Source organism: Crocodylus porosus, unplaced genomic scaffold, assembly GCF_001723895.1.
Source record: "Crocodylus porosus isolate Cpor-Errol unplaced genomic scaffold, CroPor_comp1, whole genome shotgun sequence".
Classification (NCBI taxonomy): domain Eukaryota; kingdom Metazoa; phylum Chordata; order Crocodylia; family Crocodylidae; genus Crocodylus; species Crocodylus porosus.
The window spans coordinates 1384994-1401218 of NW_017728919.1; the positions used below are offsets into that span (position 1 = coordinate 1384994).

At 51.1% G+C, this 16225-nt stretch overlaps 1 protein-coding gene across 3 annotated transcripts in view; it reads left to right on the plus strand.

Moving 5' to 3' along the window:
- The window catches only part of GNG7 (G protein subunit gamma 7), a 77749-nt gene that overhangs the window by 42534 nt on the left and 18990 nt on the right, over nt 1-16225 (plus strand). The window contains exon 2 of one of the 3 annotated variants that reach the window (XM_019538305.1): nt 4362-4387. The exons of 1 other annotated variant lie outside the window; for it this stretch is intronic. The gene's annotated coding sequence lies outside the window, so the exon portion shown is untranslated. Of the gene's footprint in view, nt 1-4361; nt 4388-11960; nt 11967-16225 lie in introns of those variants that run through there. One more of the 3 variants, XM_019538307.1, reaches the window with a different exon arrangement.

The following is a 16225-nucleotide window of genomic DNA, read 5'->3' on the forward strand; positions in this document are numbered from 1 at the left end:
ATGCATTCTAAGGCATAGTATGAAAACCACGTTTAATTGTCCATAAGCAAAATTCAGGCTTTCTCCAACCCGGGGAGTATTTTCAGCCCTCGTGGGCATTATTCACATGGTAGGCTCCTGCACCAGTTCTAGTTTGCTCCAGACAGAGCCGTGGCGTAGCAGAGGTGACATGGTTTGGGAATGAAGCCGTTGGGCGGTGAATGCTCTGCATTGCCTTGCGTGTAGGGGATCTGTCCCACGAGAGGAAGATGAAGGCTACGGTCATCTGTGAATGCTGTCTCTGCAGCACTCCTCAAACTTTTGGGGATGACTTGTGAATGTCTCGCTCTCCCACGGCTCCACTTGGTTGCCTTGAAAATGCCAGCAAGCCACCATGGCCCAGACTCTGATGCACCTGATGCCTGGGGCAAAGTGAAGGGAAGCAGGACTCTGAGTCTCAACCGTGGCTTCTTGCTGCTCTCCCTTCATGCTCCCGGAGCAAATGTGGAGCGACCGGCTCGGGTCCCTGCTACCGTATTGCTCTACGTAGCGGAGAGAGCTGCAGGGCTGTGGCTGTGGGAATAGAAACAGGTTCACTTGGGAGGTTAGAACGGGTTAAAATGAAACTACCGTTCCTGTTTTAACAACTTCTTAGCCTCAGAGGCACCAACAATTAGCTTTCATAGTAAAAAAAAAAAAAAAATTGCTAGAAATTGCACGCCTGGTTCAGCGAAGTCTTGTCTCTTCCCTACACCTAAATTAAGTTCTGCAGACAGTCGGGAGCCAGTCGCAAAACACGCCTCGCACAAGCACTTAATGGTCCTATATTAAAATGAAGTTGCATGAAACAGCCTGGTGTTATGCGGCCCTGCTTGGCCGGGCTCATTAGCAGCCGTCCCCGCTTGAGCGCCTGTCTGGGTGTACTTTCTGCTCCACCCCGTTTCATAGATGTTAGGGGCTAGAAGGGACCTGACAGATCATTGGGTCCAGCCCCTCCAGCTGGAAAGTCTGCTGGGGCCAGATGACCCCAGCAAGGTGGGCATCAAGATGCTTCCTGGTGCCCACCTTGCTGTGGTCATCTGATCCTGCCCAAGTGCATTTGACTTTGGCCTGCGGGTCAGCTCTGTGCGTACGAAAGCAGGGGTGACCCAGAAGACTTGGATCTCTGGCTCGCCAAGCTCCAAGGTCTCGTGGTGGGACTCAGAAAGCCTGTGCATTGTGGCGGTCTGCGCGGCGTTCGTCAGTGTCTAATTAACTTAGTGTGCGGTGGCTCAAGCTGTCACGGCGTTGGCTCTGTACCTTCCAGGGCCGCCACTCTCCCGTCTTGCCAGCGCGAGTGTGTAAGCCTGTGATTCAGCCTTGTCCTTTCACTCCAGTGAGAAGTGATGCTTTGCGTTTTCTCTTCCTCCCCCTCCTCCTCCTCCCTTCCCAGGGCCCATACAACGGAGGCTGGGAGCCGCGAGCTGCACTCGCTGTGTGGGCAGCGATATGTAGTAGGAGGGTTCCCCGACCCCGGAGCCTCTGCAGTGATGCAGCCATTGACGTCCTTCCTCCTGCATCAAAGGGTCGGTTGCTTAGCTGCCCGGTCGAGCCTGTCTCTCTTGTTCAGCATTAAAGCACGTAGCTGTGAGAGAGCCACATGCTTTGTTAAAGCAGGGCTGGCCAAGTGCCCGAGAACCAGTCTGGAGCAGTAGTGGAAAAATCTCATTAAGTTTTACAAATATTTTTGTTTTCTTCCCCTCTTCCCCCCGCCTACTCTTTTCTCTCTCTTTTTTTTTGCAGTAAGTTGTAATAGTTCTCCAGGGACCTGAGCTCCCAGCTCATTGGCAGAGCCCGTGCGGCCGTGGTCACGTGCTGACTTCAGTGCTGCAAACACAGCCCGTCACTGGCTGCGCGGTTGGTTTCCGTGGGCCCAAGCTGATTGTCATGTTGTTCCTTTTCAAACCCAGCGTGGTACGGTTTCCCGTATCGCCAGTTGCTTGAGCGCTGAGGTCTTTGCCAGCTGAAGTCTTGACTGTGCGTCCCCCAAGGAAGCCAAAAAGAAATGCAAAACTCTTGGTTCAGAGATGATACCTTTTAGTAGACCAACTAAGAAATCGCAAAAAATCTGTCTCTTTTTGCACGGGTGCTGCTTGTAGCCATGTTGATCTAAGGACATAGGCAGACGCGGTTCTTTGGGTAGATGTGATATCTTTTATTAGACCAACTCGGATAGTTGGAAAAATTCTTAGCGAGCTTTCGGGCGCACGTACCCTTCTTCAGGCTCAGGGAAAATTAAAGATGGTAAAAGTCCCCTTTTAAAGAAGGATAATTTTTTTGTGTGATTTCTTAGTTGGTCTAATAAAAAGTATCACCCAGAGTTTTAGAGTTTTTTATTTCTTTTTGTCTCACACCAACCCAGGTACCAAATATGTCCCTGAACCAACGAAGCCAGCATATTCGTCTTTGTGCCTTGAGTCTCAAGGGTTGGGGGTCCTGGTTCTGCTGGGTCTTTATTTCTTCAGTGCTTATGCAGAGTTTCAAATGTGAAATGAGTGGAGTTGTATTTTCAAAGCTCAGGCAGCTTGTATCTTGTATTGTTATCACAGGCAAGTATTGACAGAAAAGGCGGTCGCTCAGCCTCGGTGCAGAGCAGCAGTTGTTTAATCCTTAACTTGTAAAATGTCCTGGACACTTTCTAACCTGTTCCTCCGAGGTCTTTTGCGGGGGGACATCATATCCCCGATGGCAGTACCTTGCAGCATCACGGTGCTAGGCACAGATTAAGAGAGTGTTGGCTTCCTCTGCGGTGCATCCAGCATCTGTCACCATTGGAGATGGATATTCTGGTAAACAGGCCATTGATCTTCTGCCACCTGCCACGTTAGCAAGCGTGTGCAGGTTGCTGAGCTATAAATGTTGGCCTGGCTCCTTTATAATGGGGTCAGTTAGGAGCTTTAAATGGCAAGACTGCAAATTGAGATTAAAAGTATCTGCGGTAGGAAAGGACCTCAAGGTTCGCCTCAGCCAACTCCCCTTGTAGAGTGCAGGATTCACGGTTCCCGTCCCCTCCCAGACAGGTACCAGTCCCAGGTACTCTTGAAGCGTCCCGTGAGGACTTCAGTCTCCCCAGGCAGGGCGGGGGAGAGAGAGAGAGATTATTTTACAGTAAGATGCTGACAGTGTGCAATGCAAAGATATAAAACATCACACGTTAGAGACAACAACCTGTTTGACATGTGAATATGCCAGTTAAAAATGATCAGTGAAAGGATTGTAATGAAGGGGCTCGTGGAGTGGATGGGGAAGAGGGTCAGGCAATATGGACTCTGGACAGTTCAAGCCTGGGGTGCTGAGCTCTGTCCTGCAGCTCTCGGGCCTGTCACAGGATAGCCGGCTGATGTCTGACAGGCAATCCCGGCGTGTCTCTGCTGTAAGCCATGCCAGCAGACTGGTAAAATTCCAGTCACCAGGTTTAGGGTCACCCTTTTCCTAGCACGGTTTAAGGGAGTTTATCATGGGCTGTGAATTTCCTGTTGCTCTCGGCCCCTGCTGCACAGCATCCTTGAACATCGTGCCAGAAAACCTGGCTGGCTCCTGTATTGCTGTCCCTGTCACTTGTTCCAGCCGAGGTTAATTTGCTTTGCCACAGGGGTTGTGATTTTCCAGCTCTCGTCTGGCTTCAGGCTGCCTACGGGGCTCTTTCGAACTAGAGCCCAGATTTGAGATCAACAAAGCCATTTACACTAGATGCAGATGAGCAGAGATTTCTGGTCTAGCACTTTTTGCTTAAAAACTGGCAGACAACCCCATTCAGAATCATTTCCTCTAGCGCTGGGCCAGCTGGGTAGGGTCGAAATACTGCACTCGGTGTCGTGAATCAAGTGCGCTTGATTCATTCTTTTCCCCTTTGTTTTTCAAAATCTGAAGCAGCAGAAATTCTTGCCATGACCGAGTCCTGCAGGAATGCCGGCTATGCGAGAAATGCCCAGCGTCGCAGAGCTGTCCGGCTTGCATCCCCTGCCCTGGCGTGGGCTCCCCCACATGCCTAGAGGTTGTCCTGGCCTGGCTCAATGCTGCTTTCATTTTGGCCCTCGCTTCTGTCCCTTTGACTCGCAGGCCCTTGGCCAGAGCGCAGCCACTTGGCTGAAGGCTGCACAATTCGAGCCACCCTTGTGCAGGAGAGCTGCACTTTGTGACCTTGGGGCTTGTAAAAGCACTAAGAGCCCTTGGACTTCCAGGTCTGACATTACAGACTCTGCGCGTCTGCAGCTTCCCTGTTCTGCCATTAGTTAATGATGGTGGAAGAGCCTACACTAGGTGATGATTAGTGCTCTGTGATTACTTTGGAGTTAAAAAAAAGACTCATGTCTAATTCCTTTCTCTTTTTTTTCTTTTCCTAGGGATATTCCAGGACTAGTGGGAAAAGGTACGTGCACTTTGTAGCCCCTTGAGCCCTTCTTGATCAGTGTTGCATGACTGAGATGGGAGTAAGCTGTGTTACATGACACGCTTGTGCCCAGCAGGAGGGGGTCTCTAGTCTCCAGCACTGCAGCGTTCAGGAAACTGTGGCAGTGAGCTTTAAACTACCCTGGGCCCCCAGTGCGAGCCTTTGGGCAGCATTTGCTGGATCGGCCTGTGCCACGTGGCTCTTCCACAGGACTTGGATTGACTGCTCTTTCTGCAACAGCGGAGCATGCAGCTCATAGCCTCAGTCTCCCCGTAGTAGCACGTGGGAGCCCAACTCTTGTTTGTGGACCCGGCTGTAGATTTATTTGGCTCCTTTGCTGCATTAGCCCTCCCGGACATCCCTTTTCCTCCTCCTGTCTCTGCACACCCACGTCCCAGTTGTGGAGCTCCTTAACTCTCTTGCATCTCCTCATCAAGCGTGTTTTGTGGTTACGCCTCTTCCACAGCTGCGCCGCAGAAGAGCTCAGCCTCACAAAATCTGCATCTGCCACAGGCTGGCTGAGTTCCCAGGGAGATCTGTGGTGCTCCTCAGGGTCCATCCTGGCTATAAAGGGTCTGTGGATCTTTGTCCTGGATGTCTTGGGGTGGCACAAAGTCTGCGCATGTGCCAGAATGAGCCTGGCCTCCTGGTTTTGCCAAACACGTACAGAAGGATCGTTTTAGCAGAACCCATGCCCCTCTCCTTCATTTCTAGAGCAAGCAAGCTGTCAGACAGCCTTTGCGATGGCACGGACAGGACCCTAATGGCTTTGGGGATGTTGGTTCCTGTCATCATGTCATTTGGAAAGCTGCTGTTGATCTGCTTGGGTACAAGGGGGTTCTGCAGACACGGAGCAATCACTTCACCTTGAGGCACTCGCTCCCCGTGTCAGCCCTTACTTGTCAGCTTTATAAAAAAGGGTCCCTGTGGTATTGCCTGTCGTTAACAAGAACTTCACTTTGCTCTCACTACTGTTGTCAGGCTGTAAAATGACCCCCTGCCTTGGTAGGGGATTCTGTAAAACCCCAATAAATACGACCTTCCAGCTTTGCAGGGTCTGTAGTGAAAACTCTCTGAATTTCACTCTCGTGGAGTGTTGGGAAAAGTGCAAATAGCAGGACCGGTGGCGTTCCTGTACTAGACCAAATGAACTGTTCGGAGACACTGAAGCTCATACAAGAGGTACAGAAGCAGAAGTGGCAAATTACTGCTAAGGGAAAACCCTGGAGGGCAGTCGCTTCTCGTTAGTGAGTATTTCGAGTGCATGTGGATGGGTGGTTGTATGCTGGCCGTCTGTAAGCACTAATGAGTTTTGTATAAGATAAGACAAGGCCTCGTGGACCTTTTCAGTAGCACGTCTCCTTTTTGATCATTTATTCATTGGGAAACATCAGGTGTATAAAAACTTCCAGTGAGGTATCCTGAAATGCTCCCGATCTCTTTGAGCGAGAAGGCAGAGTGGATATGCACCTTGATAGACTAACTAAATAAGGTTATATATAGAGCGAGGGAGCACAAGCTTTTGTGAATCCAAATTCACTTCATCAGATGCTGGAGAAGGACATGCAGAAAGCAGAGTATCAGAAGGAGAGAGAAAACTATGTCAAGGGCATGCCGTCAGCTACAAGTCAAATGCTTTGTTCCAGTATTGGAGGCAGCAGGTAAAGAAACTGTAGAAACGAGCAGCTTAGCCAGTAAAATACTGGAGAGTTGAGGCTTTATTTCCCAACTGGCAGGACAGAAGTCACGAGAGACCCGATTTAAGAAACCTCAGACGAGTTTGAAGTTCCCATCCATTTTGGATTCAAACTTGAGACAGACCAGCATGTAGCCAGCTGCCCCCAGAGCTCGGAAGTCCATTCACACAGGGACAAATGCATCACAGATCTGCATCGCTTCTGTTTGCAGAGCACACGCGGCACAGGTGCAGCCTGGCCTCCTCCTAGCTTGCACCAGTATAAAGTCTTTCTCTCTCGCAACCGTGGGCGTTATTGTGATGCAAAACGGATGCCTCACTAACTGGATCAAGGTAACAGTGCTATAAATGCCAGCCACAGCCCTGGGATCAGGCCACTGAGCTCGCTGTTATTTAAACCGGAAGTCATTTGCAAGCAAAATAAAGCAGGTTGAATTTTTCTCTTTACCAAGATAAAGATGTTGGCTCGAGCCAGTCACTTGCCAGGCAAAGCAGGATCTAAATGTGGTGCGTCTTTTAATATCTTTTTAGAAGAGCAGTTATAAATGCTTTGGAATGTATCTTCAATCTACATCAATCTGTTCTTATGTAAACTTTCTTTCGAATTAAGGGAATGAGGCATCATTATCTCTGGCAGATGCAACAGTGGGCAGGCAGTCTGAGGGTTTATATATGCTTGAGAAGTGGTTGCTGATTAAGCTCGAGTGTAAAATGAGATACAGTTGCTATTCTTGGGTAGCTTCATGTGCGGCTGCTCCTCTTCCACAATAAGCTTGCTGTGTTCCCGTTCAGCATAACCCACTTCTTAAAACCTGGGTTAAACTGAGTGGGAACACAACAGTCTTATTCTGCAATAAGTACCCACTCATGGGCTCTTCAGGAGCATGGCCAGGTGCAGACAGTCCTTCCGTGATCTCATCTGCAGAAGATCCACCCTCTCGGCCCAGAAAGACTCGTCTTACCAAGGCTGAGGACAGTCTCTTCCCTCTGGGCGTTTGGCACGGAGTCCAGCTCTAGGAGAAGCTGTTCTGTGCCCCTGCGAGATCCTCACTGCCTGTGAGTGTAGTGCACTGACACAAACAATTTCTTACCAAGGACTAGACAGCTGAGATACCTGCAGGTACCTGACACTGCCACCTGCTTAAAAAATACTCTTATCTGCCCAGCTACACATGCACTTTAATGCGCATTAGCCTATTTTTAATGCATCACTAAAAATGTGCTATTTAGTTAATACGCATTAAAATAGGCTAACACAGTGAATGTCACTAAAAAAGCTGCTTTAAGTTAATGCTCATTAAGACAGGCTCGGACACATTTTCCTAGCATCTCACAACAGAAGTACAATATTTAATGCGCATTAACTAAAATGCACCAGTGCACATGTAGACGTGCCAGGGGATCTCAACCTTTTTGGACTTGAGGCCCCCTCCATGATTTCTGTGAATTGAAATAAAACTAATTTATATATTCCAGCTCTTACTTCCTTGTGGAGGGGCTAGGCAGTGGGGGTGGGGCATCATTCAGACAGGGACAGGCCTGTGACCACATGTATCTGCTTGGCTTATCGTCTCACACCTCACTTATCCATTTACCTTATCTGCTTATCTCCTCACCCTTGAGGTACCTGTCAGAGAATCTGGTCCCTTGCACCCTGGTTGCGAATCATGGCTATAAGCACAAGAGATGGATGTGTCCCAGGGAAGATAGTACCAGGATGAATGCAAATCTGTTTTAAAAACAATCAGTTGGGCTTTTGGCAGAGCAGTGTTGCTGGCATGGCCCTTTTTTCCCCCCAAAGCAAGTAACTTGCAGAGTTTCTGTGCAAAAATACTTCGGCCTTATTTATGTGTGGTATCAGGTTAGCAGGTGCAAAGGCTTGGCAAAGTTCAGTGAAACTCGAGAAACTGAGTGTGAGCTGAAAATTGGGAAAGCCCATGTTCCTGTTGCAGTCTAGGAATAAAACAGTGGGGGGAAGAGTGGGTGTGGAAGACGGCATCAATTCATTCTTAAAAGCTTGAACAACATGGGGGCCAAGGTGTGTAGACCAAGAGCAGATGCCTCCTCAGCCTGATGAAGGGTATTTGCACCCGAAAGCTTGCAAAGACTTGTTCCAACTATTTAAGTTGGTCTATTAAAAGAGATCAGATTTACCCAAAGAGCCTTGTCTGCCAAGGTGTGTAAGCATGTCTGTGCATTAGAGGTGCTTAGATAGGTGAGTGCTGGGATTCCCAGATGCGTAGCAGCCGCTTTGGTTAGATATACAGTGCAACTATTCATCTCGTATTTTTTTGTGGTGCAGACTACTAAATATGGCATCTCTTTCAGCAGAAATTTTCTGCCGCTTTCTAAACAGACCCGGGAGACAGCTGAAATGGCTTTTATGCTCTGTTGTGTAGGAGGGCAGCTCCGAATCTAAATGCAAGCCCTACAAAATAATCAGGAGGCCGAAGGGCGGCTATTACCTGATGGCCATCGCTCACATGTCTCAGTGTATAACCCTTTGTTCAGGGCCCAAGTTCCTTTTTTTTAGTCTCCCTGTCTTGTTGCCAGCCTCTTTCAAAACCGTTCACACTGCCCAGTCCTTAGCTAACTTTTGGGCTCACGCCAGGCCAACGTGACTTGATTTCCTGTAAAAGAGACAAAAGAAAGTGACCTCCTGCTTCCTTTCCCCGTCGCACTGAGATTCCACAGCCTGATGTGGGAGTTGCTCCTTGGTTGCAAATCCTCACATGATGTTGCAGTCATCGGCATTAGCAAAAAGACCCGGCGTTGTGTGAAAACAGCTGCACAGACGCTGCAGTCACATGGAGACTGGCCTTTTCTGTGCGCGCCCTCGTTTTGATGGGTGAAGCAAGTGCAAAAGAGTCATCGAACCGGTCAGGCCGTATTTTCATCTTGTTTAGGGAACAAGCCTCTTCATTTTTTTCCTTGAGTGCAGCTGACTTAATTGAGGGGGCTGGCCTTGACGGCCAGGCTATTTTGAGCTCCTTGTGGGCACCTCCATTTTTTAATTTTTTTTTTTTTGGCTCTTTGCAGAGGTCTCCATAATAAAAACAAGATTTGCATGCAAAGAGAAGGGCAAGCGAACACTAAAGAGTCATGAGACTGCTTGCCTGCCCCTGTGCTCTGGACACATGAGAAAGGCATTAGTCCTTATTGGCATGTGATGCGACCACTGCAAAAGGTCACGGACATTTATAGTGGAATTACCCGGAGTTGGCTCTCCACGGCCCGTTTTCAAAGCATGAACAAGAAATCTCGCTGGTAATCATTGATTCGGGCCAAATGGTCTAGCATGGGAGTGGGCTTTATTCCACTGGCCTGGCTTAACCATTTCATTCAGGCTTTTTCTGCTGTTGAAGCTGTTTCAGCAAGTGCCAGGTTAGCGCCTTGCATTGGCAGTGCTGAGCCCTGGCTTCTGGTCTCCACCTTGCCATTGGCACGTGGGATCCCCTCGCGCTCTGTCTGCCTTTTCAGCAGCAGGTCATAGGAGCAGGGACAGATGCTACTGCTTGCGTGGTATCAGCCCTCATCTCAGCGTGGTGTTGGGACGGACGTTTTGAATTCTTGGAGAGCAGCACACGTGGGGGCACTGAGGCTGAAAATCTGCAGATGCTGCCAGAGAAATGGTTTGCATACAAGTTTAGAAGTCACCTGGTTGTTGGCTGCAGTTGAGAATGGCACCAGCCTTGTGTGCAAGTGGTTTTACTGGATGGATTTTGCTTTTATCCCTGTGAAATCCTTAGGTGCCTGTACACGAGCCGCGAGGCTGCTGCGATGCACTCTGATTACTGCTAGATTAATCGAGTCTGCTGCAGCATGGTCATTCCCATGCACCAGCCGACTCCAGCATCGTGTGTATCAGCGTTCCTGCCCAGAAAAATGGTGGTGGGGGCACTTTAACTAAAGCTCGCTTGATAAGCTTTAGTTAAAATGTCCCTGCTGGCATTTTTCAGCGCAAGGATGCTGATACACGTGATGCTTCAGGCGCTTTAATTAGAGCATAGAGGGGCTCTTGGAGCTGCTCTAATTAAAGCACCCCCTTACTCCTGGTGCATGTGTATAAGCACCCTGATGTCTGGGTGCGAAGCTGGCTAGGAAGACATTTGGCTCTTGGTACATGGATTTAATGTGGAGGCAGTTACTGCTGAGCAAGGTTGCCGGTGATATTGCAACGATGGCCTCATGTATGAAAGTAGTTGGCTAACATTGTCTTCCCCTGGATGGACTTAGGGCCAGCCAGCGGTGTTTGCACTATGCAGGCACCTGCCGCTGTGCCGATCCAGTCAGGCTGGCAAGGAGAAGTGCCTGTTTGCTCGTCCTGGCTTCCTGTTTTTGGAACCTGGGTGTGTAGCATTTTTAACAGCTCCTGGGAGCAGTTTCTTCTGCAGCATGCCGTGTGCTAGCACCGCCACCCCTGGCTTCTCCGGAGGCCAGTAGCTCTTGAAATTCCTCCTGGGTGAGGCAGCTGGACCCATGGGGCTGTTTGCTATTGCAGAGGAAAACGTTGGGGGTTTCCAGTGCCCACGAGGAGCTTTGGGGCCAGATTTCCCCAGTATGAATAAAGCTCCCATCTGTGTTTCGAAGAAAACTCCCTTTTGCCTTTCTGAAGCTTTGCTGGCTACACAGAACAGGGAAATGTGGGAGCACAAAATTACCCAGGCACAATGTACTGGCAATGCTAAGGCGGTTTCACAGGCAGGGCGCACCGGCCTTAATGATTTCCAGATTGTGTGTGTTGCCTGCTTCCATGTTGTATCACCGCTGTCCTTCTTCGTTGCTCTAATTAGCTCTCCGGGCTGCCACATGAAGCTGTGACATTACCAGGGCTTTGGGCTGTCTCGACATAGGGTCACTGAGGGATTCTCCAGGTCGGTCAGCGAGTGGAAACAGCTGAACTCTCGCTGCTCGTGGTTGTCTTAGTTGGTGTCTGGACATCTTGCCCACGGCTTAACAGTTGTGTCTGGCTTATTACTTAATCTGTGTTGCAATATTTAACTTGCTTTAGAAACAGGCTATCTAGGCCCTCTCTCCAGGGCACCGGCACCTCTCCTGTCGGAGGCACAGTCGCTCTCATTGTTTACTCTGTTCTTGTGTCCAAGTGGCTCCGCTCAGCAATTGCCTGCACCTTGCAGCTGGTTGTGTGTGACATCCCACGTCCTTTAGTGCCCTTAGAGATGTGGTGGGAGGGGTGCCCAGATGGCACGTGGGATGTGGGATTCAGCTGCTGGAGGGAAGATGCATCCACAGCTTTTCCCATCAGTGTCTCATAGTTCCACTCTCTCCTCCTGGGTTTGATGCAGCTACTTCCATTTCCTGCAGAACCAACACCCGAACAGGGCTGGCCCCGTTGCACCCAAGCGTGGCACGGCTGCGGTAGGGGGGTCGGACCTGATGATCTGTTTAGGTCCCTTCCGACCCTAAGCGCTATGAAACTATGATGTCAGATGAAAGATCTTTCTTCACAGTGCAAAGAGTGCTCCTCTCTGGAAATCAAGGAGGTGTGTGCGAACATGCACCCCGGAAGGCCTTTTCTGAGGAAGCAGCAGGGCTGGCTGACAGTGCGGGGCCCTTGCAGATGCTGAGCAGCCTTTCCGAGGAAGCAGGCTTTCCAGCGAAGTCCGCATCTGGGAACAATGCAGCGGCTTGGCCGGCATCCAGGAAGCAGGCTGTTGTGGAAGGGGCGGCGCTGGGTTGCCAAGCCCAGATCAGCCCTGCAGTAACCGGGCAGAGGCACGTGATGGAAGGGAGCTAAGGTGAGGAGGCAGCTCGAGTTCCAGCCTCCCAAGGAGCTGCAGTAACAGGAGTGAATTAATGCGTGGGAAAAATGCCTCCCCTTCATCACCCACAGGACTAGGGGTGCCATGGCTGCCCCTTTCCCCTGGTTCCCCCTGTCCCACCCAGACAACGCATCTAGGGGTGTCTGCATGGGGTCGGTTCTAAAGGACAGACCATGAAAGAGCTTGTAGCATTGCTGCCTGCTAAATGCCCTCCCCTCCTGTCCTCGGGATGGACTCCAGCGATGGAGTCGTCCCTGCCAGCTGCCAAACCTGGGTGTGAGCACAGCAGGGAGCTTGGGGCACTGGGACACAGGGTTAGCTGCAAAGTGGGTAGGAGGACGTCGGAGTGGCCCCCGACACTGCGTGATGCAAGGTTGCAGGCCGTTTTCTCCCAGTAGGAGGAAGGTGCAGGCAGTGGGTGCCGACAGCCTTCTGCCCTAATTTTTTTTTTTTTTGGCCCAGTCTGTGATTAACCTGCTAAAAATAGACAGGAACAAACCCAGAGCCCATCTCAGGGCAGGGTCTGGACAAGCCGGTGACATTTGTTCAGCGACTTGTGTAACATCCCTGGAGGCCGAGCACCCGGAGGGCAGGCTGGCGTGTGAGCGGAGAGGGGAAAGGAGACCCTCGCTGTGCACGGCGCTGGCCAGAGCTCGGGGGGAGCACGGCCTGGGGCTTGTGCAAGGCCGACTGTCTGAAGCGTCAGCTGCGTTTTCAAACAGCCACTGTCGGCAGTCCCGGACCCCTCGCCCTCTGCAAGGAGAGAGAACGCCTGTCACTGAATTGGTAAATGTGTTCCGCATTTTAAATACATAGGAGCTTCTTTGACCTGCCTTCATCGAGGCGGCAGAGACTGTCCTTTTGGCCGTCTTATTCCAGAAAAAACCTCCTTGCCTGTAAGTCAAGTGTGCCGGCCCACATTTCACGTGAAGAGCATTCAATACTCACTCGCTGGGGAGACAGAAGACCCCTCTGCCCGCCCTCTGTGATTTGGATGCCTGCAATCCTTGTGATGCAGCTGGGACAGGGCCTAAGGGCACAGCGTGCTCACCGCCGTCTCCCCTGCCCCTGCCCCTGCCATGTGGGTGAAAGTGCAGGGACCCTCCGGTTTCTCTGAATGACACCCTTCCCCTCTCTCCCATTCCCTCATGCTGGCTGAAGTGGGTTTTCTAAGAGTTGGTGTTGTAAATGCACCTTAACCTAAGCCCTATTTATTCATCAGCATGGCTCGCAGCATTGTGGATGCAATAGGCTCTAGCTCATTGTTCCAAAGCTCTGCCACATCCCAGTGGTGAACACCAGCAAAACTGTGTGTGCTGGGCAATAAAACCAACAGATACGGCCCAGACCCATAAAGAGCAGATACGTTGTGCAAAGAGGTGCCATTTTTATACAGTTTTCCCCTCTAATTATTGCTGCATTTTAAAGCAAGGGGAAACAGTCTCTTGGGTGTGAGAGTTTGCACTGCAGATAGTGGCAGACTCGCTTGAAAGTCAATGCTGATGGAAATGGTCCTCTTAAAAGTCAGATTAGGGTTTAGGAAAAAATGAAGCAGGATGGTTTGAACAGGTCTGTTTTGGTACCCCGAGCCTGCTTTTGCTGCCTTCTGGCAACAGCATTTCCCTGCGAAGCTGCGGGTAAGAGAAACCAGAAGAGACTCGGAAACAAAAGCGAAGCTCCCTCGTTGTGTGGAGGGTGCAGGAAAGGTTAGCCGGCTCCGCGGGTCTGACCCCCCCATGGCAGCGCCGCGCGCCTTGACCCGCCGGGTGCCACGAGGAGCAGCATGTTCAGAAGGCTCCGGGCCGGAGAGGCAGTGACGGTCATCCCGGGCACTTTTACGAACGTGCAATGCGCAAAGCATTGCTCATGAAAGCCAGAAAGCGCGCTGGGATTTATGAGCTGCTTTTGGAAGCCGGGTCCCACGCGCTGCAGCCAACGGGATAGCAGCTCTGTGCAATCGCATGGAAGAGCCCGGGGTGGATTTGGCATGCCTATGCTCGGAGCATGTTTCTGTGGCTGTGTGCTTCACCAAGGTGCATCCAGGACTTTGTCAGCATTTCTCTGGCTGTTTGCTCAGCATCAGCTGAATGCTGCTTCCCCCAGCTTGACTACGAACAGTCATATCAAGCCACTGACTTGACTGCCCTAAACTCAGAAATGGGGCTTTTTGTCTGAAGTCAGTGGTTTTGTCAGAAGCTCTGGCTTTGAAGACTCCCTTTGCTGGTAAATATTGAGGCCATAGGCAGCACTTGCACAGGTATTTGAGCAAGACTGACTCTGATGCCCCCCACCGCCCAATCTTTCACCAACTTTCGTTTAACCTGTTAATAGCCACTCTTATATACTTATACTTCCGAGGCTGCAGGAAACTTGTCCGCTCCCACCTTGCACTGAGCCTCTCGCTACGTAAGGCAGCCAGCTATCTGTCTCGGCGGTCGTGCAGCCCCGGAGTTGGCTACCATCAGCCTGCAAGGGAAAGGTGCCTTGACTCATGCTCCAAAAGGTCAGCAAGCAAGCCTGGTGCTGAGCCATGCAGGCAGGGGTCCTCTGGGAGGGCTGCCCTGCCCCTGAGCTCCAAATGACTTCATGTGACTCGTGGATGACCAGGCTCTGCAGCTACTCAGGGATGGTGACTCGATGCTTGGGAACCGGCTAGAGGGCCCTATAGATTTTCCTGCAAGGCAGATGGGAAGGAGGCTGGCAGGATAAAACCCCCAGTGTCAAAGGAAGGCCATCGGGCTTCATCAGCGTTAGTCGTAAGTGGAGCGGGGGTGGCTTTCACCTAAGTGGGTAGGTCTCCTCTGGCCCCGCTGACTCACTGGCTCGCTGGGTGCTCAGGTCTCCGGCAGATCTCTCTCACGCACTGTTTGTCCTAAAGCATCAGCCCACCAGGATGCTCTGAGGACAGTGTGTGGACAGGGGCTGTAACCACTGAGCACTACGCCGGGATGCTGGCTCAGCACTGATTCAGAGGGATGAGGGCTGCGTGCTGAGTCACCCGCATTGATTCCTCCAGCACCTTCCCTTTCTCCTCTGTTGCTGACTAGCGCGGGGCATTCAGCTGGAACTGCAGGCTGGCAGAGAACAAAAGCCTGGGTAACCTTGTACTAGCATGTGCTAACAGTAGCGGGGAAAGCAGGTTTAACTGCTTACAACCCATTTGAATAGCCAGCTTTGCCTCCTTTCTTTCTTTGGGAGAGTTTGCCAACACCGGGTTTCAGTGCAGAATTGTGGCCTGCATCCCGGTTTAGGAAATGGCCGAGCTCCTTGCTGAGTCTGTGCTCGCGATGGGCACAGGGTCAGGGCCCAGTTGTGCCAGTGAAGGTTTGTCAGGGCCCCAGTTCTCTGCAGGCCTCTTGCAGGAGCCCTGCCCTCCAGCAGCAGGCCCAGCAGCTGCACAAGGAGGACATTGTACCTTGTGCTGGCTCCAGCTGGCATCCCCAGGCTCTGCTCTCAGTTGTGCAGCTCCCTTCGGTTGATGCCCTGGGGCTGTGCTGGAGCTCAGCCTGCTCTGGGGTGTAGGAAATGGGGAAGGCCTGCCTTGTACCATGTGCTTGGCAGCACGTGCAACAATGCTGCTAGCAGCTCAAAGGGAGGGCAGCGTGCTGGCTTCCAGATGGGCTTTGCTCCCAGGCTGGTGTGCAGCTTTCATAGAACTGGAGAAAATTCGGGTTGGAAGGGACCTTGAGTTTGGGCTCAGCCTTCCCGGGGGCTAGAGGACAGCCTTGCTCCCATCTGGTCGAGGCGACTTAGTATTTTTTTTTTTTTGGTTGTAACTCAGACTTGTGTACATCTTTCTTGCTCTGTTGCTGCTTCCTGTCAAAGATAAGAACTTTGCAGTTGCATGACATTTACCTCGGGCCTCCATCTTCTAAGGCTTTAGGAAAGGAAGAGGAGTGTGGCAGCCATACTTGGAGGGGTTTTCCCTTCCGAGGCTCTTGCTCATCTCTAGAGAATTTGCAATTCATTTCAAAACCTTTCCTCCCACACAGCTTGCACACAGGAGCTGCCCAGGGGAGAGGGAAAGGTAAAGTTTTTGTTGTCTTAAAAGATGCCAACTTCACTTCATGTCTCAACTGTGTCTCAGGTCTCTTGGCCAAATACGCGTTTGGAGCGTGCCTGCCCTGTGGACAGATCCTAAGCCACTTTCAGGTGTGTGTGTAAATGCTCAGTCCAGGGCAGACCTGATCCCCACTGCACATTAAAGGTTGGACCCTCACTTATTGTTATTGGTGTCTTGAGCAGCAATTGTTCCCAGCTCAGACCTGTCGGCCTGCAAAATAGACTCTCAGAGGAAGCGTCCTGATACTTAGCCTAAACTTCCTTTTCCTTCAGCTC